Source organism: Periplaneta americana, chromosome 15 (genome assembly GCF_040183065.1).
Source record: "Periplaneta americana isolate PAMFEO1 chromosome 15, P.americana_PAMFEO1_priV1, whole genome shotgun sequence".
In the NCBI taxonomy this organism is placed as follows: Eukaryota; Metazoa; Arthropoda; class Insecta; order Blattodea; family Blattidae; genus Periplaneta; species Periplaneta americana.
The window spans coordinates 67,100,369-67,127,755 of NC_091131.1; the positions used below are offsets into that span (position 1 = coordinate 67,100,369).

The 27,387-nt window shown below is 35.8% G+C and overlaps 1 protein-coding gene across 2 annotated transcripts in view; it reads left to right on the plus strand.

Annotated features, from left to right (window-relative positions):
- The first annotated feature begins 426 nt into the window (after window positions 1-426).
- The window catches only part of flz (transmembrane serine protease filzig), a 51,018-nt gene continuing 24,057 nt past the window's right edge, over window positions 427-27,387 (plus strand). The window contains exon 1 of one of the 2 annotated variants that reach the window (XM_069847570.1): window positions 427-512. The gene's annotated coding sequence lies outside the window, so the exon portion shown is untranslated. Of the gene's footprint in view, window positions 513-20,349; window positions 20,376-27,387 lie in introns of those variants that run through there. The other variant, XM_069847571.1, reaches the window with a different exon arrangement.

Genomic DNA, 27,387 nt, shown 5'->3' on the forward strand with positions numbered 1-27,387 from the left:
ACAAGAGGCAACAAAAATAAAGAAATAATGTAGAAAGAAAGGTAAAAAGAAAGGAATGCACAAAAGAAAGATGGAAGAAGGAAGGAAAGTATGATGACTTACGGAAAAGAATTACAAGAAATGAATAAATAGAATAAATAAAGAAAAGCCAATGAAATTAAAAAGAAAAAGAAGAATTATAGAAAGAGAAAAGAAGAAAACTACATAGAAGAATGAAAGAAAAATATGAAAAGGAGAAGGAAGGACCAAAGAAATAACAAACGAATAAAATTAAAATGAAACAGGAGAAAGGAAAGAATTCAAGAAAAAGTGTGGAAAGAAAGAAAGAGGAATATTGAAGGAAGAAAAGGAGGAAAGTGCCCCCTCCCCCTGTGACCCACATTGCTACTTCACCCAGTTCCCTACCGGCCGCGCGGCAGCGTGTCAGTGTGTCCGTGAACTTGGTGGAGTGAGTGCACGAGTTGCAGCACCGGGAAGCACAGGACGGCTGCGCCACTAACCACCACAACGAGGTCTGTATCACATGCTTATTTTTCAGTCAGAACACAACCGAGATGAACTGCAGCTTCATGGTTTTCCACAGCTCACCACATCTGAAGATCTGCGATCCAAAATAGAAGGTTTCTCGTCACATCGGCACGAGAATCCTTCCGTACATGCTGTTAAATTAATGAACTCAATTATGATCAGATCGTGACAGCTGACGCCGCGGCTGGGGATCCCGTTATACCGCGGCAGACGCAACCTACTTACCGCCGAGGTGGCCGGTGCGCGCGGTAACGCACCGAGACCTTGACCCATAAAGTGCAAAGCATCATTACGGCGTTATCAAAAGTCTAATTTGTGCAAGAATTACGCAGAACGCGGGTTATGTGTTTCATCTTACATGTGAAGTCAAGCATATCTCTTCAAAAACATGAAGACCAGGATGTCGATCTACACAAGATAGAAGAAAAGTGTTCCAAAGCAGTTTTAAGCAAATCGCCATATTGTCTATTAAGTTTCATACAAAGTTTGTTGCTGCTGAATGAAGGTCCTTCAACTTGATATGCATCATCATCATCATCGTTATTACTATGTCAACAATAAAGAGTTAAACAGATTGTGCTCTTCTGACTTCAGTACCTTTTCTGATGTGGATGACAAATATCCTCTTTTTGATGTGGATATTAGGTACTATCTATTTGCTTAGGAGTTCTTTCATCTTGTTCTGTATAGAAATGTCTGTATTGTTCAAATTGTTCTATAACAGAATCCAGTGCCACTGTTACTTTTTGGAAAAGATTTAATAATAGTTGCTTCTATTTTAGAGGTAGGCTTTCTTCTTATCGTGTACACTGAATAAGAGTAACGCATTGGGACCCACATAACTCACTCCACTTGTGTCATTTCTCGTTCTCTCCCATCACATTATTAAACGTAGCCTATATTAATTATATTGTTATTGTTTAGTCAACTGTCCGAAGACAAGTCTGAACTTCACAAGTGACACCAAGAAGGCACCACTTATGACGCAACTAGGCCAGGAGATAATGGGGTAGGGTGGCAGTTCCTTTTCCCCTCCATTGCATACATCACACTAGTCAGACTTCAGATGCATACAAACAATTTTATTGTTCTTCCTCCGACACATATCGCCAAGTGAGGTGTACTGCTTGACAAAAGATGTACATAACAGCCAGAACCTCAATCAGAGGATTTAATTATATTATAAAGCAGGATTAGGATTACCATGAAAGTATAAAAACGCATATAGGCTATCATTGATGTTTCAAAATTTGTGTAATTTAGTAGTTTCATTATATTGCAACATTACAACCAAGGCATGTACCGGCATCTGGAATTATTCCCTTGTTTCAATGTAAGTACCTTTAATAAATATTTTACTCCTTTCTGGAAGGTTTTCTGTAAATATGATTACATTAGTTTTGTTTATATGTTTAAGTCAAATAATTTTATTCAATTGACAGATAATACTTCGAAGATTTTGTTCGTTGATGTGTTAAAATTTGGCCAAGAACGTTTAGTCCGAAAAATTATTTTAAGCGATTAAAATTGGCGCTTTATTTGGCGTAATTAGTTTTCATTTAAGGCAGTTTAATCCTCCCTTTCCTGATCTCATCCAATCTTTGTCATGCAATGGAAGGTGTGGGCCGCCTTGTAAATGTATAACATGAATGAATATAACAAATAAATTGTTAATAAATATAACATATAGGCCTAGTTTTTGTAGAAAGGTTACGTCCTAGCATGATGCAATGTTTGTCCGAAAAATACATGGTTCAGACTTGTTCAAATAATTACAAACTTATAATCAGGATATAATATAATACGCATACACTTCTATAATGTCGGAGGTACGGTAGCGTCGCGGTTAAGGCGTAACGCTGCAAAGCTAAAAGGTCGCGGGTTCGATTCCCCATACGATCATGGATCATGGCCAATTCTTCCGGCCACACTATGACCCTAGAGTTTATTCAGAAATGAGCATAGGGGCATTTCCTTGGGTTCAAAGGCGGTAGGCATGTAGGATTGACATCCATTTGTCATCAATGCCAATCTGTAAAATTGGGGATCCTAACCTCTCGTCACCCTCTTAGTCTATTTGGCCTATAATGGAGTTCGTTTTTTTTACGTTCTATAATGTCAGAAAACATCTAGTATGACATTTTCAATACGGCGCAGCGGCGGTTGATGTGTAACATTTTCCGAAATTCTTTAGGGCATTCTTCTTTATTTTACTTAGAAAAAGATCCAATTAAAGTTTACACAACTACATCTGAAGATCTGTGGACTACTGATTCAATTTTGCGCCTATAAATTTGTTGAGAAGGTCAAATTTAGGATACAAAAAGTCAAAATCACGAAATCTTATTGAAACTCCTTAGAAACTTGGCTCGTTGAATTCCGTGAAATCTACTTTGTCTTTTTCTTCTTCCATTATTTCTTAACATTATGGAAAATGTGTAGCCTAGGAATGGTTTTTGCTAAAATCATCTTCAAACAATTAAAATTTCTTCTGTATGTGTCAAAAGCTGGGAAATGTTTTTTATTGCACCTTGTACCTTCAGGTACAGTATGCACAAATAACATATTACATCAGTGAGAAGTACAACAGAACGTATGAAGACCATGTCCCGCAGGTCACTTTGGATTTTTTTTCCCCCCGATTAAATATCCGAAATCAGTACAGAAACTTATTTTCTTAAACCGAAAAATTGCTGCAGACATCTCCCTGCACTCACCAACGCATTTCAAAATGTAGAGGAATGTCTAAATATTCCGCATTCATTTTGTCTAGTAAGAGTGAAATATATTGCTTATGTTTCTGAGCTTTATTTGCGCCCCGAATACTGGTGACTATGCATACAACATTCAAAACATGTTTGTTGTATTTATTTTGAACTGAGTGAATGAATGAAAGAGAAGGAAATGGAAGGAGAAACTTTAAAAGTAATTACGTATAAACACGTAATGCAAACGAGTTGGGGCTGTAAAAAACTGAATATGTGAGCTCCAAGCCTGTTGGCCACTTGTCTCACTTCGGGTTTCGCTGCTCCACTGAAGGAGCGCTAGAAAATTTCGAGGGGGGAAAGGCCGAAAATGGACGTAACTTACTAGCTACAACATACGAGGGGGAGGGGGAGAAGTACAGCGAGCTGATCAAGAGGAGATAGAAACGCGAGTGTACCGATTAAGAAGAGAAGTGGTCGAAGTCTAGGCAACGAAATGATAATAGCCAATTTGTCTGTTTGAAAATTAGAACGCGTAGGATTTAATCATCTTAACTGTAATAGCCAATCTTTGATGATTTTACAGATCGATGGAGTCATCAAGGAGCCAATTAGCTGGTCTCCTGATCTGAGCAAATAAAACACTGTGGTTTGGCTTCCGATTCAGTGAAATAATTAACCCTCTCTCTCATTTTGATTTGAATGTTTTTTTTTTCGGTAATTTTATACTTCTATAATTTATTAAAAAATATGGCAGGCGAAGTCGTAGAATCCCCATAGGGAAATTTAAGTAGTTGGTGCTTGTGTGATTTCAAATAATTCAGGTCACCGCTTGATGAGAATCATCTTAGCATAATGATTAAACAAAGAACTTAAAGTTTTAATGAATATCGTAATCAATGCAACGAAATAAATACAATACTCGCTGCTCAAGCCATTATAGCAATATTATGTTGTAATAAGTTACTGTACATATATCTATACGATGATATTATTTAAACTGAATTTGTTTTTACAATAATTATAATAAATATTGTGGGTTGCTAAGGAGCAAAATGAGCGTAGAGTAATATAAGTTATTAGATTGACCACAACACTGCGTTGTTAGGATATTTATTACTGTTTAAAGCCTTGAATTTTGCGGATTTGAAGAAAGGTTGTGCTATTTGTGGGCTAAAGAAGATGGAGTGTCAATTGGAAAAAAAAGAACACTTCCGACATATTCTTCTGTTTGAGTTTAATATATGAGCAAAGACAGAGGAAGCGGATCGAAATATTTGTGCAGTGGACGGGGAGAATATCATCGGAGAAAACACTGCAAAAAATTGTTCTGTCGTTTCAATACACAACACCTCATACAAAAGTTAGTGTCCATCCATTGAAGATGTTATGCGTCTGGACGATAAAGAAGACGTCGTCTACTACGAATTGCTTTCCAGGAATGTAACCATAACTGCCAACAACTCAGACGCCTTGCAGCCGTAATTGAAGAAAAACGACCGGGAATACTGCACCAAGCGTTGCTACAACACGATAATGCACGCCCGTACTCCGCTGACAAGACAAAAGCAGCTATCCATGAGCTTGGTTGGGAGGTGATTCCACATGCTCCATATTCTTCCGTTCTTGCGCCCTCAGATTCCATCTTTTCCGTTCTCTATCCAGGAATCTTCAAGGGAAATCCTTTGATAACGAAGATGCTTTACAAACTTGGCTTGACGACTTCCTTAACTGCAAACCAGCAGATTTCTTCAGACGTGGAATCGAAAAACTAACCCAGCGTTGGCAGAGAGTCATAGATAATGTAGGAGAATGTATTACCGATTAATTTCTGTCTTCTATTAATTTCAAATAAACATTTTTGTCACAGCGAAAACACGCTACGAATTTTCGCTTCAACCCAATAAATAGACTGTAGTTAAAAAGTTTCGGGATTCACTGCGATATCGTGAATATGAGTATTTGAAATTCTTGACAGGAAGAGGAAAATGCGTCGCACTCTATAGCAGTTATATAGCTAATAACTGGATTTTAACAAGGATTGTCTACTTCAAAGTGGATTACATATTTAGCAACGTAGCAGCTGTACGCTCCATTCTCAGTTGGTACCGTGACGAAACCATGTGAAAGCACTGCCCGGAGATTCAAATGCTTGCACACGTTTTGGAACAATTTGGACGCGGGATGCTCTGCATAGTGTTATAAAGCTGCGGTAGACTCCCACAGAATACGGCGGTATCTTCCTACAATAGAATTCGTAGAATATAATGGAACTTTACACACACCAAAGTTCTGCTAATTGCATATACAACAGGCGGTGTTTTGTACTGTATAAATGCTATTAAAATGACGATTTAATAAGCAGATTCTATAACTTACGGCTTCGTGGTCTACCTGTCAGCATTCCTGACTATAAATCATGAGACTCAGGGTTCGATTATCGTCCTTAGTACATGAAGAAAGTATTTTCATATAAGAAGATTATTCTGGAATATGATTTGTACATAAAAAAAGTATTTTCATATAAGAAGATTATTCTGGAATATGATGTTTCTGGAACTCATAAAATGATCCACTACTTACCTGAGTGATTGTATATCAAGTGTTTCTGTAGAGTAAAGCACACATTAGTGTTTTCTTACGATAAATAGATTTAATTAGAAATAAGATATCAATGTTAAAGATTTAAGTTGGTATTCATAAATATTTTGAGTCGTCACAAAAGTATTGGATTATGTAATTATCCTAGTTAGAGTCGGTTTGATTTTATTTTCAGTCTCTGCTATATAATTTAATGTAATATTGAACTTAACTTCAATATAATATGAATTTATAGTCTAGTTGAAATAATTTTTAAAGTAATAGGCTAACTTAAAATTGTGCGTGGTTATTTTAACTTTGTTTTGTATAGGGTAAAGGTTGGTAAATTGTGATACTAATAATATTATGATAGTTCTTTTTGAGAATTTGTTTACAATTTTACTGAGCAGAAGGAAGATCGTTTTTTTTACGTCAACGTATTAAGGGAATGATCGTGGACAAGTTTCTGCACAAAACCGGTTCTTCTCTCGCTCAGTGAAATTGTAAAAAATTCTCAAAAAGTAATATAATAATATTATTAGTATCATAATATTACCAACCTTTACCCTACTTGCGTCATTGTCAATAAATTAATAATTACTGATAGAAAGATGTCTGTGATGTGTGATTACTCAAGAGAATAACACAAATTCTTTCTACACGTCTGGAACTTCTAGCTAACTACCGGTACCTGTTTCATATGTTACACATACTGTATGTCCAAATTACCATTCACACCAATTATATCACCCATAATCAAGCTGAGAACTTTGAGTATCCTGTAAAGGCATTTCGTAACACTTAATAAAAAATACTTCGGTTTCTATATATGCATTCAAGTTTGTTTTCTGACCAGTGCAGTGCTACCAATTCTACGACGACTTTCACTGTTGAATACCCGATTTTCGTATTTTACCAAAACTGCCGGATCAGTATTATACAAGGCCGCAACTCTTATCTTGCGTAATTCCAGACACCATACTGTAGGATCTACATTACTGCTGCCGTCGCGGGCCACGGATTGGACCACAGTGATTTAAAGTGAAATAGGTTTTCAAATTAAAATGAAAGAGCACCATATTATTATTTTAAATGTTCTCTCCAACTCACAAGAAAGATCCTGAAATGGGTATGCAGGAATATCGATAACGTATTTACGATGTAACTTTATAATTTTTTAAGGTAGGCTATCCCTGTTGTAGAACATGGAGACTCATAGGGTAGCGGAGGTTAAGGCGCGCAATTTTTTAGACAATCGAAATTACTAGCATAGGGATGTGAATCCTACGTGCTTACTGCCTTTACCTCCAAGGAAATATTACCAGCGCGTGCCCTCTACCTATATATTATATAGTTGTACCTACTGAAAATATAATAAAATGTAACTTTCATTATTACAGCATATAGAAGACTATATAAATGACTTCGAAGTTGTTTGATCGATATTTACACCAATAATAATTTTATTATGCCTCTTAGTGTTCGTTTGACAAGTTTCTTTCTTTCTTTCTTTCTTTCTTTCTTTCTTCCTTCCTTCCTTCTTTTCTTTCTTTATTTATTTCTTTCTCTGGCAAGTCCTGAACTTACCATTAGTTCACTGAATGAAGATGTTTTAGCATTTGTTACTTTCAGCATTACACTTTCACAATAATGCACGGTATCTTCATGTTCACACAATGCTATTTTTTTTAGAAAGTCTGATAAATTCTGAATTGAATGGGCGATATGCGTTTCCGCCTATTAACCTTTGACAACTATGGTGATGAAACACTTTCTGATCATCTAAACACTGTACAGTCAGTGTAAAAAGATCATAATATTTACAGTGTCTGTTAATATTTGAAAAATATAGTACCGGTGTTCGGTATGTTATTTCTTATTTTGTGAAATATAGAAGAAAATAGGCTCCTACATCGAAAAATTAATTTTTCGCTTTCTATAAAACTTGTTTCTTTCTTTGAACCTGTTTGCCCATAAAATCATCGTTGGTATGTTAATATCATTAAAGTAATTACTCAAGACGAAGAAATTCTAGTCGTTTAAGGGGAAAGAATGTATTACATGGACGAATTGAAAGAACCAAACGGTATAACAATCGACTATCAGGAAAATGACGCGATGAACGAGAAAGTTTTATTAGGTAGATGCTGTGGGTAGTGTCAGTAGGCAGTGTCTATTCGCAGAAATTATGCGTCAGAGAATGATGAATCCTTCTGTCCGCTATCTTTCTATTACGAGAAGTGAAAGCTGGATATAAGCCTTTTCTAAATTGTGAACTAGAACTATTCCTTTATCTTAGTAAAGCACTCCTTTGGCGAATTCGCAAATGGAAATTGCAAAAAAAAAAAAAAAAAAAAAAAAAAATAGATCCCGAGACGTCCAGATCTGGAAGGCAGTATGTTGACCACCAGTCACAGTGACAGTCGAAATTACATTAATAATGAATCAGTCATATGCTTCATATGGGTATAATACTGTAATTACGACGCAGATCATAAAGTTAAGAAACGTTGTTCCGAGTAGAGCAGTTTTAGAGGAAAGGTTCCGGAACGTCGTCGTTTCCATACGTTGCAACTGGAAAATAGCCCTGTAGTGAAGATATTACTCACTGAATAAGTGCGAGTGTGACAGAGATCTCGATCAATCGAGAGAGAGAGAGAGCGCGGGAAAAAAAGGCTCAGATATATATTACATCTTGGACGTGAACAGGTAAAAACATATAGGCCTACTCATCGCAGGTGTCAAGGTTGCAATCTTGTTTTTATAGATCGAAAAACCCGACGTCAAAAACACTATGAGCATAGACGAGATAATTATGAAAGCTGAAATTATTATTCAATGTCAAACTGACTCCATTGATGAATTCAGTGATGGCTCGGAGCCTGGAAGGAAAATACCTTCAAAATATTCTCCCTATTGCGGTGGACAAAGCGGCCGAAAAGGATTTTTTTTTCTCGGGGTTCTCCAATTTCACCTCACCAATATCACCATCATTCTACCAACACTTTACAATCACCCTGACTCTGCGAAGTCTTGAGTCAGACTTCCAGAACAAATAAAAATGGTTGAAAGCTGTACACATTTCGTTTAACAAAGATTATTATTAAAACGTCCTCCGTCGATATAAAGTGCATCTTAACTATTTTAGTTTAAATTTAAATTGTTCATGACAAATTTAATTTAAAAAAGGAAAAGAGAAAGAAAAACAGTAAGAACGAAGAAAAACAAATAAAAATATTAATGAGTCAGTAATACGAGTACCTATATAGATCAGTCTAAACAACGATGGTTCTCTCCCACAGTTGAATTCTCTCTTTTTTTTTTTTTAATTGTCATACTTATTATTATAAAGTATAGGCCTACATACTAGCTACTGTTTTACTTATTTTCAACTTAGAAAACAACCAAGCATCGTGTTTCAACCAAGCGCGAAGTACTGTAATGCTGCGTGAATATTGTCGATTGTAAACGAAACCGCAATATGGCGGCCACTCCTTTCTCGGTCGACTCGCTCGTGCGTTGCTTTTTCTCTACAATGTATTCATTCACACTCAGTAGCTATATGATACAAATAAAAATAGTAATAATAACAGTAATATAATATACAGCAGTGGCGCCAACTTATAAGGGCCCGTGGGGCCGGAGCCCACCCAGTAATTTGTCGTTTTAATATTATCACTTTTATTTATGAGATTTATTGATTTTAACTTAAAATTCAAATATTCAGCTCACTCAATCTTTTTAAAAAGTTGGCGCCACTGATATACAGTAATAATAGTCGGAATACCTCTGACTAAGGTTCTGGATGACTATGTACAGGTACGCAATTATAATTTGGAGCGAGTCTTGTTGGGAGTCCACTGATATGTAGGTAACAATTTCGCACGATTGTCCACAAGTATCATATATTATATACAGGCAGTGGCGTATACTGGTTAAAGGGTTTGGGCTACCGCTGACCCTATTATTACACAAAATATATCTAACAATTACTTTAATTTTAATTACTATGGTAAAACTAATAATACAAAATTATTACATTATGTTATATTATAAACTTTTTCTTTTGTAATTTCCTTGGGCTACCGCCGGTAGCCCCGGTAGCCCGCAAAATACGCCCCTGTATACAGGACTCTTGTTTACTGCACATGCGCAGTATGCTGTAAGCGAAATTTACACAATAAGGGAGCTCCACATTTTATTTTCGTATCTGTACATTTATCAGGCAGTATATTTCACTTGATGATATGTGTCAGAGGAAGAACAATTATTTGTATACATCTGAAGTCTGATCAGGGTAATATTGTTACTATAGTCAGTGATATATGCAATGTCCCAATATCTCCTGGTTTAGTTGTCTCATGAGTGATGCCTTATTCAGGGAAAGTAAGCATCGTACGAAACGTATCTGAACATCTTTTACCACATGCAAACAACTTGATGGACTCAGTATTCATTTATAATTTTCAGCGTTTGGTGTCATGCAAATAAACATTTCACTTAGTAGTCCTAAAATACAAATTTCAGTGTTGAAAATGTTGACAGAATTAGGAGGATATGCATTCATTTATTAGTCCGTAATCATGAGAATAATTAGGTACTGTACTGTAAATAGTATCCATGCTGACTATTCGAATGTACTATTTATTAATAAAATAACGATATAATACTTTATTTGATAATTAAATTAGAGTTAGCGTTTGATTATTCGCTTTCATATACTCATAATTTGTTTTAACTGGCTTTGTATGTCTTCACTTAGGCCTAAGTCTGATCAGTGTAATAATGTTACTACAGTCAGTGATGTATATAATGTCCCATTATCTTCTATTTTAGTTGTCTCATGAGTGATGCCTTATTGTGTCACTTCAACCTATCTTCGGAGAGTTGACTAAACAACATTAGTCTGAAATCAGCCCTATTTTCCCCCAAACCCTCAGCATAATAATATGCATTTATAAAATTTTGCATGAACATCATGCCAATATTGAAAATATACACAAAACCAAAAGAAACAATGAATAATAATAATAATAATAATAATAATAATAATAATAATAATAATAATAATAATAATAATAATTATGGGTGAATCCAGAAATGCATATAGAGTGTTAGAGTGTTACTTGGGAGACCGGAGGGAAAAAGACCTTTAGGGAGGCCGAGACGTAGATGGGAGGATAATATTAAAATGGATTTGAGGGAGGTGGGGTGTGATGATAGAGACTGGATTAATCTTGCACAGGATAGGGACCGATGGCGGGCTTATGTGAGGGCGGCAATGAACCTTCGGGTTCCTTAAAAGCCATTTGTAAGTAAGTAAGTAAGTACGTAATAATAATAATAATAATAATAATAATGTTGATGATGATGATTTTCACTGACTGAATGTTTCGTTCTTCCTCTTGTGCGTATTTTCAATTACGTAACATTAGACATTCATAGGTTTTCTAGGAATGTGCTGACCGTAGTGAATGGCTACCGACTTGACTACACCCGGGGAAGTTAAGAATAATGTAAAATAATTGCCACGCTAGAATTGATATATCATATTTTCTGTATGGAATCAAACCTGGTACTCTGGGCCGATTGTACTACTACGTCAGCCACAGCGAAGGGGCAATTATTAAGACAAATTATAGGCCTATGAACGCGAATAATTAAACACTAACTCTAATTTAAGTATCAGATAAAGTATTATATCATTATTTTATTTAATAAATAGTACTGGTACAGTGGGGCGGCCGGGTACCTCAGTCGATAGAGCAGCTGGCTACAGACTGGAAGGTCTGGGGTTCGATCCCAGGTGGTGACAGGATTTTTTTCTCGTTGCCAAACTTTCAGAACGGCCCCGGAGTTCACTCAGCCTCCTATAAAATTGAGTACCGGGTCTTTCCCGGGGGTAAAAGGCGGTCAAAGCGTGGTGCCGACTACACCACCTCATTCTAGTGCCCAGGTCATGGAAAGCATGGAGCTCTACCTCCATGCCCCCCAAGTGCCTTCATGGCATGTTACGGGGATACCTTTATCTTTTTACTGGTACAGTGGAATAGTTAGCATGGATACTATGTACGGTACAGTACCTAAATATTTCTCATGATTACGGACGAATTAATGAATACTTATCTTCCTAATTCTGTCAATATTTCCAACACTAAAATTTGTATTTTAGAACCACTAAGCGAAATGTTTATTTATATGACACCAAAAGTTGGAAATTATAAATGAATCCTGAGTCCATCAAGTTGTTTGCATGTGATAAACAGATGTTGAGATACTTTTCGTGCGGTGCTTACTTTCCCTATTCACTATACCATCCATAAAATTTGGGACAAACGGAAAAATTCGTATAGTCACTGTAATGTAGACCTACTAATTGATCGATGATTGACGACATAGGCTGCAACATTATTATTCATTTATTAGAGGTACTTTGCAAGGGTACAAACACACACACTTACTGGCATGGTGACTACACTTATCGTCATACTTACAATAAAGTGTACAATATGTCTGGCGTATTTTATCTGCACAAAATTCAGATTTATTCCAAATTGAAAATATGTTCCTCAGCTCATTCTACGTCGGTTTAACTTTTATAGTTAGATAGTTTTTTTTAATAAGATATTGAAATTACGGCGTTGTTTGTCATGAAGTAAACTCTGAAAAGCTCACCAGGTTTAAAAAAAAAACATTATGTTGTTTTTTACAAGTTATGAACATGGGTACAGATACAGAACATTAACTACATAAGATAAAGTGATGAAAGAAATCAGCTTTCTTAAGGATTCCAGATATTGTATTCATACAACTAGGCTGCCATCTTTGCCATTTGGAATGTAGGGCTGGCTGTCTTTTCGAGTACAGAACTGGAATGGATCCATGCACGTAAACTCACACTGAATTATTGATACAGTCTGCGCCCACTATACGATAACGTTGCAGTCCGAGAGTTGGACCGAGTGGCATTCATGAATCAGATGCAAACAGTCGGGCCATCCTGCCTAAGGAGTACGGAGTCAGGTTTCATCCCCAGACGAGTACTTGATAAACCTTAAAGCTCCAAACTCTTAACTCCTGTACCGACCCATACGTCTTCCAGGACTTCACGTCGGCCTATTTTTATCTATTAGAGATGACTTATGAACTGAATGAGGTGGAGAGTATTGGTGGAATAGAAGTTGATAACAATAAAAAAAAATAAACTACAAGTTCTTTTACTAATGGCGCGTACTTGACTTTTCGTCATTCACCCATATGAAACCAGTTATGTAGACCAATTTACCGACAGAGTCGTTGCCCAGGGTGCGCCGTAGAAGGCTGGTCTACGTACGCTCCACCCGCGATGATGATGGAGATTTGTTGAGATGCCACAAGGGAGCTGGAGCTCCTAAAGAAAAACCCCTGTGTTACCTGGACTACGGGCTTGCCCAACACAAGTTATAAAACGTGGGTACGCCGGGAATCGAAACCAGGTCCGCGGGATTATAAGTCCAGTGCACTAGTCATAAACCACCGTGGCGGCTAAACTACTACAATAATTTACATAATTGAACTTACACTGAATCGCACGGAAAACTTTTGAGTACACAGTAGACTATATGAAATTCTTAACTACAAAGATTAAAATATCATACTACCTATATCATACGATACAGGACGTGCCCCGACAAAAAACACCACAGATTCCCTCACGATCAGGCCGGATCAAAACCGGCCCTTCTGAGTAGAATATCAGTATGCTAGCGCTGAGCCACAGAGGCGCAGTGTAGACAGTTACGGAACCTCAAATATTGATCATGACGTACGCGAAAGATTGAGATAATATAATGTTTGGAAACGCACAACATTTTAGTTTCCCTCACCTCTCCCCCCCCCCACTAAATTATCTTTGCAATTCTTCCAGGTTAGGTATAGGTACGGCCTCTGAAGGATTAAATCAGTGTTAAATGGACTGGAAAACACGATTCTGAGATACCAAGAATAAACCACACAAACTTTGTATACAATAAGCCGGAGATTCATGTTAAAATCCTGGAAAAACCACGTGAAATTTGTGGTGGAAGAAGTTGGCTTCACATAATTTCTTTTCTTGTTGTAAGCAAGGAGATTTCTTTGTAATGGTCTGCGTGATGGCGTTCTTCTTTAGCCTAGATCAGCGGTCATCAGCACAGAGCACCCTCGGGCTAGTGTCTCTTACCCGCGGATAAGAGACTGCACTATGGTGCATCCGTAGCTGCTGGCGGGTATGCTCTCTCCCTCTCTGTCTGCTGCACGACAGGGCATATGATGTTGCATCGAAAACTCTTTACCCATTTCAGCGAGTGCTGACGACCACTGGCCTAGACCTTGCTTTCTCTTATGTGAAGTGTAAAAAAATTACTCTGCTATTGAAAAAGATATATTTTGAGGGTTATCTCAGAAATGAACATGTTTTCGGTATTCTTCGTATAGAAAAAGAGATTTTTGACATGGTATCTGCCTACCTTCTCTTTTGTTTTCTTTCTTCTTTTTTATCGTCTATGTAAAATTGTTTAATAAATTTTTGTTAATATTCAGTACTTAAAACTAAATTCAACCGGAAAGTATGCATTAGGAAAATGGTGTTATATTTTTTATTTTATTTTATTTTATTTTATTTTATTTTTTTTGATGAGAGGAGAAATAAATAATATTAAACATTTTGATTGCAAAATATTAGTATACTCCCTAGAGATACAACTTTAAACATGTTACAAGTTGCTGTGGAGAGAGACGGCAGTTTCCTTACTAAATTACTATTGGAATATATAAGCATAGATGGGATTTTAAAATATGTCACTTATATTAATATGACGCTATGAAAGTCTAAAGTAAGGAAACGTAGACTTTTTTCAAAAGTGCCATTGGAATACATGAGCACAGATGAACTATTCAACAATTTTATGAGTAAATATAAACAAACAGTCCAGTACTCACAGATTCGTTTCCGAATTTTATTATGATGTGATGAAATAATCTGCCTATTCTTACGAAATTATAGTTCGATGATAAGAAAATTTATATCCTTATTTGAAATATATCAAAATCTACCAAAACAAAACCTATTAAAAATGTCAGGCATTTTCGTACGATTTATTATCTCCATAAGCTTCAGTTTTCCATTCTGTGTTGTAATATACATCAATAATGTTTTTCTAGTACATAAATACCGAATTTGAAGAATTTTATTGTGCTAATAGTTACTGAAAATATCATGTTAATTGATCGGAATATACTTTTATAGTGTTTTACACTATAACTACCAATTTCTATTCGAATCTACACAATACTAATTACTTTAAAACAACGAAATAACAATCTCGATGCAATAATAGTCTATTTATTGTAATCACCAACTTCCGTGCGTTAATAAAATAAAATAAAATAAATAGCCTCTAGAATTGCTCTACCTTTCTAAATTCGAATCATTTTTAGGTAATGTTGTTTACTCTCACATCAAATTTGAATACCGTAATTTTAATATATGATTATTAGTCCCGGGTTTTAGGACAGAAAGAGATTTCATATTCTGAGCACGTTTAAAAATGTTATTTTACTCTGTAATTTAAATAATGTCGCTTCATCTCTAATGATTATGGACAGAAATCCTAAACCCCTCAATAGACAGGCATTAGAAGGAGATGAAGATTAATCCCATTTACTGTTACAGTTACCGGTAACGTAACCACCAAAATTCCATTCCATAATCACACCACACAAACATCATTGCGATAATGATAAAAGTGAGTCCAGAGTGATACTAAATCTGGAAATCGAATGTTTGCATGTTTACCAATATTTCCCGATTATATTGGGAAAGTAAAATTGATCTAATCGTGTGGAAAGTATCGGAAGAATGCATTCTTACATGCTTTGTTTGCAGTAATTACGTTTACGAAAATCTTACAACTTTATTTTTGTTACAAACTGTAATACCATCATCAATACCATCACGAACTAGATCTAAATATATCTGTGTCGGCCTCATCTAGTAGGATCTTCACTGGTCTTCCGGGACGTCTTCAACCAGTAGGATTATCATTTATCAAATTTTATTGATGATTCGATAAACATATTGTAACCAAATTGTTTTTTGTAGTTTTGAATTCTTTCTTCAGTTATGTTGCGTTAAATTCTTTTAAAATAGCTTCATTTTTCTCATGGTAAAAAAGTATATAACCTGCTGTTTTTTTTTTTCGAAAAAGAATCTCTACTGTATAGGCTACAATATTTTTTATCTGTTTGCTTTAGGGACCAGATTTCACTACCATATAATAGTTGGCAGAGCCAAGTATTGTAGGTATATCCTTAACCTTGAAGTTGCTTGTACAACACTGGATTTTAAAATGTTGTTGAGAATAAGTTTCTAAACTTTGTATTTTGAGAGTTTTTGGTTTATATTTACTTCAGTAGTGAAGGTTAACTCCTAACCTATATTCAAAGTTTTGAATTTGTTTTAATCAGTTATCATGTACTATCATTTTGCTTCTTACTGGATATGTGCCAACGAATGCCATTATTTTTTATTTTGTCGTTGAAATCTTCATTTCGAAAGTCTAAGATCTCTACAAAATCCCTGAGAGTGAACAATTTTAAATACTTAATTTCCAAAATGGCCGCAGAAATAGTTCTGAAATAAGTAAACCGATGTTACCAAGATTAAACATATTTTCTTGTCATATACGAGTATTTTACTTGTGTCGCAGCATGCAGTTATATTACATTGTTAGTGACATTCATTAAATTCATTATCTATTGCATTCTTGTTTAAAAGACATACATATTCGTCAAATAAAATCAGTTGCTGTGCGCTCAAATAACAAGACAAACTTTTTTTGATCGCATATAAAATAATTTTTTATAATCCCAAAAGTAAAATATGGGTGCATTTATAAATTGTACGGTTTATGTAGACACATAATAGTCTACTGTATGTCATACATTTTGCACAAAATTCTATAAAGTAGCTATTATTATAACTGTAACCATTTACCTATAACATTTTTCCTAATTACGAAAACATATCCTTAAAATTGATATACAGGGACATTATTTTATTTTTACTTCAATTTTTATTGTACCTGAGTTTTGGAATGTACTTCACTCCCACCCCTTCTACTAGTAAACTTCCAACAGTTCACGACACAGAGCCGAGGGCGCGTAAGCAGTACTGAGTTACTGAGTATAGTACGTTTCAGAAATATGTTCGCGTTTTCCAGTGACGAAAGAGCTTTCAATATTGAATCATATTTTCGTACGGGTACTGTCGTCCGTTTCCCTATGTCGCATCCCGGTTTCCCCCACCTGCTTCTGTTCGCCCCTTTGTAAAGTCTAGTAGCTGGGCTATCTTAGCTCTTTTCTGAAAACAATAATTTCTGTTAGGAATTGGACGTCTACGTAATATTATTCAAGTGTTTAAAATAACTAAAATAAAAGGACCTCCTTAAGTAATTAACTGTCACGTGATTCCCCCCCCCCCCTTTCTACAACCCTGCGACAAAACCACTTGAACGGACAGTAGATAGCATTTCTGAGTGATTTTATCTTTTCGGATCGGGCAGAAGTGAAGATTGAATTTACAGTACGTAAGGTACTCTTTTATAGAGTAGGTACGGAATTATTTCAACATGAGTTACTCGTACGAAGGACGAAACTGGTAATTGGAATTAGGTACAATAGTCTATAGTGCGATAATATGCACAAAAGAACTGAAGCCTGTATCGAAATGAACGGCCACCATTTTCTAAAATGTGTTTAAATATCCATATTATAATTATTTTCAATTTAACTTCATTCTCTATAGAGTACGCTAATGTGCTGTAACAGTACAATATACACTGCATAATTAATAATTCCGAATGGATAGCTCAATTCGTCTGTAAAACACTAAGTGTTAATACAGTACTGTATTTTGATTAAACAAAAACCTAATGAAAATTATCAAACTCAAAATTGCGATATTTCCTAGTTTACATAAATGGATGAACCACTTTTCTTCCCTCCTATACCTAGCAAAGTGATTTGTATTTTACGCCAGTATCATCGAACTCCGTCGTGGAAAGGGTAGCAAACGGTGTTTCCTGTTTCAATCGTTAATAGAAAGGTATAGCCAGGTTAATATTAAAAATGTTAGTAAAAATAAAATGATGTCCCTGTACATATTAAGAGTTCATGACATTCTAAACGCATTTTTTCTTGTCAAACGGCCAGCAATACTGTAGAATCGGATCACTAAAATATTGCTTCTGTGAACATTCGCTCAACCATAAAGAGTAGGGTTTAATCCTAGTACTGATAATCCTTGAAAGAAAGAGAAGCGGCAGCAATAGTCCTCTATATTATTGATTGATAACTAGTATCTCTTAGGAACACTTTTTACGTAGTACAAAAATCGCTAAGAAAGTAGTTTGATTTAATTAAAAAACGCGATTGTGTGTCGTTAACCCATTTTGAAAAAGGTTCAGATTTCACGAACATAATTCGTACATACTGAATATGAACAAACTCTGTGCACTGTTTAAGTGAAATGTCTGCACAAAGGCATGCATGCAGACAGACAGACAGACAGATACAATGTGCAATCAATACATTTCTGAACTGCACTTATATTTATTGTACCGTTAAACATGCATGCGCGTGTCACTGAAGATCATTGCTTTCATGTCTGTTGATTGAGTCTCTCAAACAGCGTCAGATTGTCTTTAAGAACTGAGCTCTTACACGTGATTAAGTGTAAATATGTCAAGGACCTATTGCGATTTTTCCTGAAATCTCTACATATACGCCTTATGGCTACTCTTCTTCTCTGCTTTCCAAGTGATGTATTTAATATAGATTCCAGGCGTTTCCCTGGTACTACATAACTTCTCAGTTTCCTATGTCCTGTCATTCAGGGCAGTCCGGAAACGTATTGACTAATCTTTGTACATAGACTAACAGAGGTCTCGGGAATGCTAAAAATGTGTATTTCGGAGAAAATCTCGAAATAGAATTTCCGCAGCATTACAGTATTTTATATTTCGTATATCCATTTCAGTGAATTCCAGAATACTGAGAGATTATTATTCATATAAATAAAAGCAAATTTAAAAGTGTGGATTGATGATGGGACGTCAGAAAATTAAATGTAGCCGGAAAATATCACTGAATTTTAAATGACTTCCTGGTTTAGTTGGCAATTAAAAACCTTATCTGACTATAGTTTCTGCCTCTAAATTCAGAAAATTTATGAAAATGTAAATATTCTATTCAAAATCACTACTGGAAGTGTACTTTTCTATACATCAGAGTGTTTCGAAGCGATAATGAACAAGTTACAACCGAGCTATAGACAGGAAGGTCTTTTTTTTTTAACATTAGAAAATATTGAATTCAAAAATATGTTTTTTGCTTTTGTTTAAATTGGTGAATTAATGTCTTCAGATCATGTGTCTGGACTATAATATTTATTTTAAATTTCTGAATATATAAGAATTTTTATACTTCATTTGAGGAATGGAAGCACTGTAATGTTTCTTTTGTAACAGTCTGCACTCAATCTGCAGGTGTTCAGGCCGCCACTTGGAGAAATATTAATAACATACTGCACAACAATGCAGAAAAAAAAAAGAAAAGTGACCCCGGTATAATGTACAAACTTAAAGACGAGATTAAATAAAATAAATTAGAGTTTACATTTCATCTATCTTCAGGAAGATAAGCTTCATATAAAAAGTTTCTGTTAGCACTGTTAGGCCTACGTAGTTTTACTGATGTATTCATGTGTACGATACGATAGAGAAAAAAGAGAGATTGTTTTAAGTTATGCCCTATTATAATTTGTAGTAGATCTACAGTTCAAGCCCTATACTACTCGGTCCGAAATATCGCGGATATGGATGTGATATTGTAAAAAACATGTCCCCAAAATATCTTTATTAAATGATCATATTCCGATACTGTACCACGATCAAGCTATAACGGGGGGAGGAGGTAAATGATGTCCCCCATAACCCCGTTATATGGGGATTCTATGGTTTTGCTTTGCCCCCCTCCCCGCAAGGAAACGGTTCTCTCTCTCTCTCTCTCTCTCTCTCTCTCTCCGCCTATGGGCATACTGATTTTATAGGCCTATCAGACGTAAGGACGTACTGTTTAATAAATGCGATCATGGTCGCATAATAATTGAAGGGTATTTAACTATACGTGCGCTTTAAATTGCGTCTTACTAATTAAACATTTAAAGTGACGGAACGCTTTTTTCGTGTTAATGATGTTGAAATATATTTTACTTCTGCTTAAGGAGGGCTTTGGGCCGACTCACAGGATCAGATTTGAGATAAGGAAAAGTGGATTTAACTTCATGACCTCAGCAGGTATTGTTTTAAAAATCCCAGTTTTTTTTTCCCTGTTTAGTTCCCAAGTGAGAACTTGAGCTCCCACGTCACAAAGCGCCCCACTTGGGGACCGGTCAACAATGCACACACCATTAACCTACAAACTGCAGCGCACGCCGCGCCGCGCCGCACAGTGCACGCGCGGCATTCGGAGACGAGAAGGCAGGTGCGTAGCCACGTCACGGACGATCGAGAAGCTGAACGGATATTATGACAGCGTGAATGACTGCGAGTGGGCATATAAGGGAGGAAAAGTGTAGTGTGAGTGATGGGAGTGCGTGATTGTGACTGAATACGGAGGAGTATACGTATTTATGACTGGGAATGCGCGAAGTATGAGTGTCCGATGTGACTGCGGAAATGAATGCTTATGGCTGCATGGGAATCCGTGACTTAGGCCGAAGGAAGTTCTTGATATGTGACTGAGTGGAAGTACTTGATTATGACTAAGAGGAAGTGCTGACTGGCTGAGTGGAAATGCATGGCGTGGTTGAAGGGAGTTCGTGATTGTGATTGAGTGAGAGTGCACAATTATGACCATGACTGAGTAGGAATGCTTGATTATGACTGAGAGAGAGTGCATGATGCTTAAGAGGAAGTGCTGACTGGCTAAGTGGAAATGTATGGCGTGGTGAAGGGAGTTCGTGACTGTGAGAGTGCATGTTTATGACTGAATATGAGTGATTGATTATGACTAAGTGGAAATACTTGACTATGACTAAGTGGGAGAGTATATTATTTTGACCAGAAACCGGAACTTTGGCAGAATACCTTTTTAAATGTTTTAAATCTATCTTCATTTTTAAAGTAAATCTGTACGAATTACACCTTTGTGATTGAAACGTCACAGTTTTATGTTGCCCTTTTCTGCCTTTTTAATATAAACGCCTAATTTACAAAATAAAAGGCTTTTTTGCCTTTATTTGATTATTTATCTATTATTTATTAATTTATTATTAAAAATTGCCTACAAGCATATTTAATTTAATTCGAAATTTTCTCGGCCGAGAAAATTTCGAATTATCACGTCGCCAGGAAAGCTTCAGTAGTTATATTTTAATTTGTTTCTATAACCGCTACAATGAAAGTGACTTCACCGAATGTATATTATTGTCTTTCAGTCAGTTCATATTCTCTTTGCAACAATGAGTGCTGCCGTGCAAAAATGTATACGTTTTAATTATTATCGCTTGTGTTTATTTGACAAGGCAACAATGAGTGTGGGTCTAACGTTATTTTTAACGGTTATTTTTCTTTCAGATTTCATTGCGACGTTGTTGTAAATATTCCATATCGCAACATATCAGTACAACCAAACACAAAATGCACTTTCCAAGACGATTTCTTTGCTTCCAACAGTAATTGCAACATCGAGTCGAAAATCTCAATTTGCATTCGACTTATGTAAAGCTTTTCTTGCTGCCGAAATCCCTTTGTGGAAAGTGCAAGGTTGTGGGTCTAGTGCAAGGTTTTTGTAATTGCCTTTTATTGCGTATTTTAGCTATTTATAATGCTTTTTGCCTGCTTATTTTAGCTATTTATGGTGTCTTTTTGCCTGCCTATTTTAATGATTCATAATGCCTAAACTTCCGGTCTCTGATTATGACTGAAAGGAAGTTCTGCAGACTGAGTGCGAATGCGTGATTCTAGTTGACTGCGATTGAGTGAAAGTGCGTTAATATGACTGAATGACAATATTTGATTACGACTGAGTGGGAGTGCATAATTATGACTGAGAGGAAGCGCTGACAGACTGAGTGGAAATGCGTGGCTCTGGCTGAAAGAAGTTCGTGACTGAACGGCTAAAGTAGGTTTCTGATTGAATGGGAGTGCGTGATATAAATAAGTGGGCATACGAAGTTATGACTAGATGGGAATACGTAATTATGACTAATTGGAAATACTGACAGACTGAGCGAGAATGCATGATTATATGTGAGGAAGTACTGACTGGTTGAATGGGAATGCATGGCATTCAAACAGTCGGTAAAGTGGTCACTTGTTACTAGACAGAGCTAACGCAACATTTGCAATACAAAGCATAGTTGGTTCCCATTAAAAAAAAAAAAAAAGAAAGTTGAATCTAATATCTTGAAAATTATTGTATATATTACGTATATAAAATATCACCTTCGATATAATTTAATTTGTAATTGTCGGTTTGTGTATTTCTGAAATATTTCACACACTATCGAAGGTGAAAGAGTTAAGTGGGCCACCCTGTATATTCAAACATTAATATAGCGTTTCTTGTTTAATGAACTGTCCGAAGACAAGTTGGAACCTCAAAGTGACACGAATAAGATATCACTCATGACTGAGGCAATTAAGTTAGGAGATTATGGAGTAACATAGTTCACCAATCAGAATTAAAATGTATACAAACAATTCCTCTGACACATATCGTCGAGTGAGATACCTGCATACTGCCTGATGACAGATGTACATATCAGCCAAAACATCAATCAGAGGTGAATATAGCGTTATCTTTTGCAAAATGTTTAAGACAGGCCCACCATAAAAGTTATTATTGATATGCCGCCAGGTTGTATACTGCTACTTCCAACTCCGTGCTTTCCAAACATTTTAGAACCGCTATCCCATTTTTTAAGAACATTCTCTCGCGCCAACGTAACTTTAAAGAACAGAAGTAGGTATTTCACAAGTTAATTATTTTACTATTTTTATAAATTTATTATTGAATATAATTTCTCAAAAACTAATCTATTTCTAATAGTGAAATGCGTGTGAACAGAGCGCGTATTTCCGGTTTCTGTTGACAACAATGAAATCCTTTTCGATACGAATCATTTTCAAGCCAAATAAGGTCAACATTGCATTTTGTTTCGAAATTTGGTTTTGACCCCCACTATAGTCGAAAATTCAACCGCATAGGTGACGGAAATTTTCAAATAACTGTATTTTCAAAGCTTCAATAGAAACATTTGATACGCTTGATGAACAGAGAGCTAGAAATGCGTCTATTTCTTGCTGTTGCAATTATTTTAACGAAGTGTGTTCTAGTAAAACTATGCATGGTGCGTATTAACGGAGGGGATGGGGGTATTTCCCCCTGTTGAAAAGTTATCCCCCTCTCATAAATTCATATTAACATCCCTGCCAGGGATAACATCTACCACCCTCACAAAATATAATTGCTTTAATACGAGTATATGTACTGTATAAAATAAGCAAAGAAAATAATAATGCTGTATTATCATCACCGACAAGCTGACAACAATAAATAGCTTAGGAATTACACATCTTCAGCCTGCTCATGGATATAATAATTATTATTATGATCAAGATGCATGATACGCAACTCAGTGCGACCAAGCGTTATTATTATTGTTATTATTATTATTTCAAGTATGGTATTCTATATCTAGGATTCTATCCCCCCTCATCAGAAATCTTAATTCGCACCCTGAACTTATGAGTTCTTCATAGACCTTTGATTAGCTCTGCAGATTTTTCGCATCTGGTTGATTTCTTCGAAGTTTTTTTTTTCCGACTGTTTGGGGAATGTTAGATAATCCTATGGAAAACCCTTGAACTCATCTCGCCAAATTTCATTTCGTTACCACCAATCTTATCGATGATATGCTTAATCACGTAGTTGATACAGTATCTTTAAATAACCAATTAAAAGTCTTTCGTTGAAATGTTTTCATATCCTCAAGCTAATAAGAATAAAAATTTCTTCCAACGCATTCTAATGTGCGAAGTTTATGCCATCAGTTAGCTTCACTTCATTTTCTGTTATAAAGGTTTGAAATGTTTCAAAACAGTCATACTTGCGGACTTCAATGTTCTTGTTCCACAACTAAACTTTTAAAGAAACCACTGATTTTGTTCTGAACTGCAAATATTTGGGCTATTTCTGTTTCTTGTACGTTTAAATTCAGTTTGATTTAGAAAAATATGTTTGCTAAACACGTGAGCTTCAAACTCCGCGTACAATCGCTTCTCATCCAGAAACATCGAATGTCAATGCATAAGTTAATTCCGCATGTCCTACCGAACGTCAGTGTAGTTTATAGGCCTACGTCTCTTTATAGAAGTGAAATAGCACTTCCCATATTATATTCGCAAAGCTCTTCATACACGTAAGAGCAATTACAATGCCCTTGAGTTGAAGAAGCTCACGATTTTCGTGAAGTGTTCAAAACGCCGACAGTTTTAGATACTAATACTTCACTGTGGTTACAATAAATCCAACTAATTCGGACTAAATTCAAGAACTCGTGTTGCAAAACTGTTATTAATACTGCATGCAAGTCGGATGCTGTCTGTACATATCCCGATGAGCTTCACGTCGTCCACTTCTTTCATTTTTACACGATTATCGAAAGGTATTTAAATTTCCTCACTGGCAGACTTACCTTAATTATGATGAAGGATCGGTGGAGAGGAGAAAATAATAATAATAATAATAATAATAATAATAATAATAATAATAATAATAATACCTTAATTAGTTCGTAGGATAGCCTATCTTCATGCATTTCATTTTTATACTTATTGTTGGTTACTCACGAGAAAATGGACGGAAAAACTGTGACAAGTTACCTGGTTGAGGTTTTTTCCGGGATTTTCCCTCAACCCAATATGAGCAAATGCTGGGTAACTATCGGTGCTGGACCTCGGACTCATTTCACCGGCATTATCACCTTATCTCATTCACACTCTAAATAACCTAAGATGTTGATAAAGCGTCGTAAAATAACCTACTAAAAATACACGAATAAGCAGCTGAAATAAATCTTGTACACCTCTAGACTCGTTCAGTTGCAACAAGTAAAATTTATTAGTAGAGTCTCTTAACGCTTTCGATCAACTCATCTTCTGACCACTGAGAGACAATCACATCACCCTTCTTCGTGCAACCGTGTCATTCGAAAGAAAAATCGTTTCGACTTCTTTGAGCGCTTATCACTAAACGTAATTCTCGCGTCTTTTATCGCTGGGGGCACTGAACCTCATCAATTGCGTGGTGCTTACCAGATTACGCGAATCGAAACTATTCAAGTATCGTAAGAGCCATAGGCCTACACAACTTTTCATTAACCTTGTTGAAAAGCGAAATTTCTTTTCGACGTTTTCATATCTTTCACTTTCTTTTCGAAAAAAAAAAAAGACCGGCTTGTTTCTCAGATCGGATGCATTGTATAGACGATTTTGACGTGAAACTTCTATACTCGACCTACAAGGAGAGAAATTGAAAGGTTTTTCTATAAATTCTGACGTCACTCGTGATGCCATGGAAACAGAAGACTGTTGTCACTCCCTGACATAATCCACGGCCTACTATATTGGAGTAATTAAGATTAAGTTTATGTACTCTTGAACTATTAATAAATAATACTAATACTATACTGGTGTAAATCAAGACGTCACTCAAGGTCGCTTGCACTCACAGGATATTAAGGCTCTTTGGAAAGCCTTACAGAAAACGCTTACGTCACATGTGATAAGATGGTTCCAGGATGATTGGTCCACACAGTTATGTCCATTTTTCATCAAGTCCAAAGAAAAACATATTCATAATCACGTTATGTCCACAAGCGTTTTGTCCACTGAACATAACGTCCATAGACATGTAATCCACAAACAAATATATCCAAAGAAATTTTGTCCATTACGTTATATATGCTACAATTACAGTTATTATGTAATATTAAAATTCTAAAATAATGTACATCTGGTTGACTGTATTATTTCCATCATATTAAAAGCAGACATGATTTTTTAAATTGGTTATTACTTCAGATTTGTGGACCTTTTAAATTATGGACAAACCATCAGTGGACACAACTACAAATGGACCTGTAATGTAGTGGACTTTAAATAACTGGACCTATAAATTAATGGACTTTAACGTAAAGGACAGGAGAAACTGGACATTTAGACTGTGGACGTAAAAAAATGGACATTTTATCTGTGGACATAACGAAATGGACATATCATCCGTATATCGATAAGATATGTAAGTGCAAATACCATTATTACACAGGGGTGCATGTCGGCCTAGATGTATAAATTACATGAATGAGTCCGTTAATATGGACGGTTATTTACATTATTGTGATAGGGTAATGTATGTGAGTAATGCTTCGTCATGGAAGATAAAACAGTACATATTGCATGTTATTACTTTATTCGAGTATAGACATTTTACGCAATCATTGGAATTTCCTCAAATATCCTGCATTCTTTTTTGTATCCGCAGTAATAATAAAAAGCAGCACAATTGTAAATTTTTCGTCCTAATTCCACGAAAATACTATTTTAAATAGTTGGGAGCCATTTTAACATTTTTTCTTTGTAGCTACTGCTTGGAAATTATTAGTAAAAACTTCTTTATTCGAATTGTACAGTTTCTTTATTGACTGATCTCTCGCCCGTAGTATTTGTTCCCGTTTTGAATTTCAGCATTACGCGTCATCGATTTCTTTGATAACCATCTACTGTATAGCCCACGTGCAATATATGTTCTACGTGGTCACTTTTTTCTCTTTTTTTCGTTTAACTTCCTCTTGTTGTACAACTTTACAAACCAACACATCTGAGCCATCGACACATACCGTATGTGGGCCTCGCCTAGCCTGAGGTCAGCAGAGCTTAAGAGACTCCACAGACACACACACAGGACAGAACATAACGAAAGACAACCTCCATGCTCGAAGCGGAATTCGAACCCAGGAACTTTCGGACCGGGCCCCTAAGGAAACACGCCTTACACTCATAACGAGTGCACCTCTGCACACGTATGGACATTGTGCCACTGTCACTGTCAACCTCTTTTCAAACAATCACAGATATTAACTGTCATAAATTTATATATATATATATATATATATATATATATATACGACCTAGTCCTTTACACTCGACAAAATATAGACAATTACTCATTAATAGCCAATCTACATGATCATGAAATTAGAAATAGTGAACAAATTAATATTCCATACTGCAGATTACATAAAACTAGTATAAATTTTTCTGTCATGGGGATGAAATTATATAATAAGCTTCCCAGTCAATATTATAAGTTACCAACAAATAGTTTCAAAGCTAGATTTCATAATTGGCTTTTAATTAATCCTGAGTTTCTTAACATAAATTCACACGAAATTGTTTTTTAATAAACAAAATTATTTAGATTAGTTACA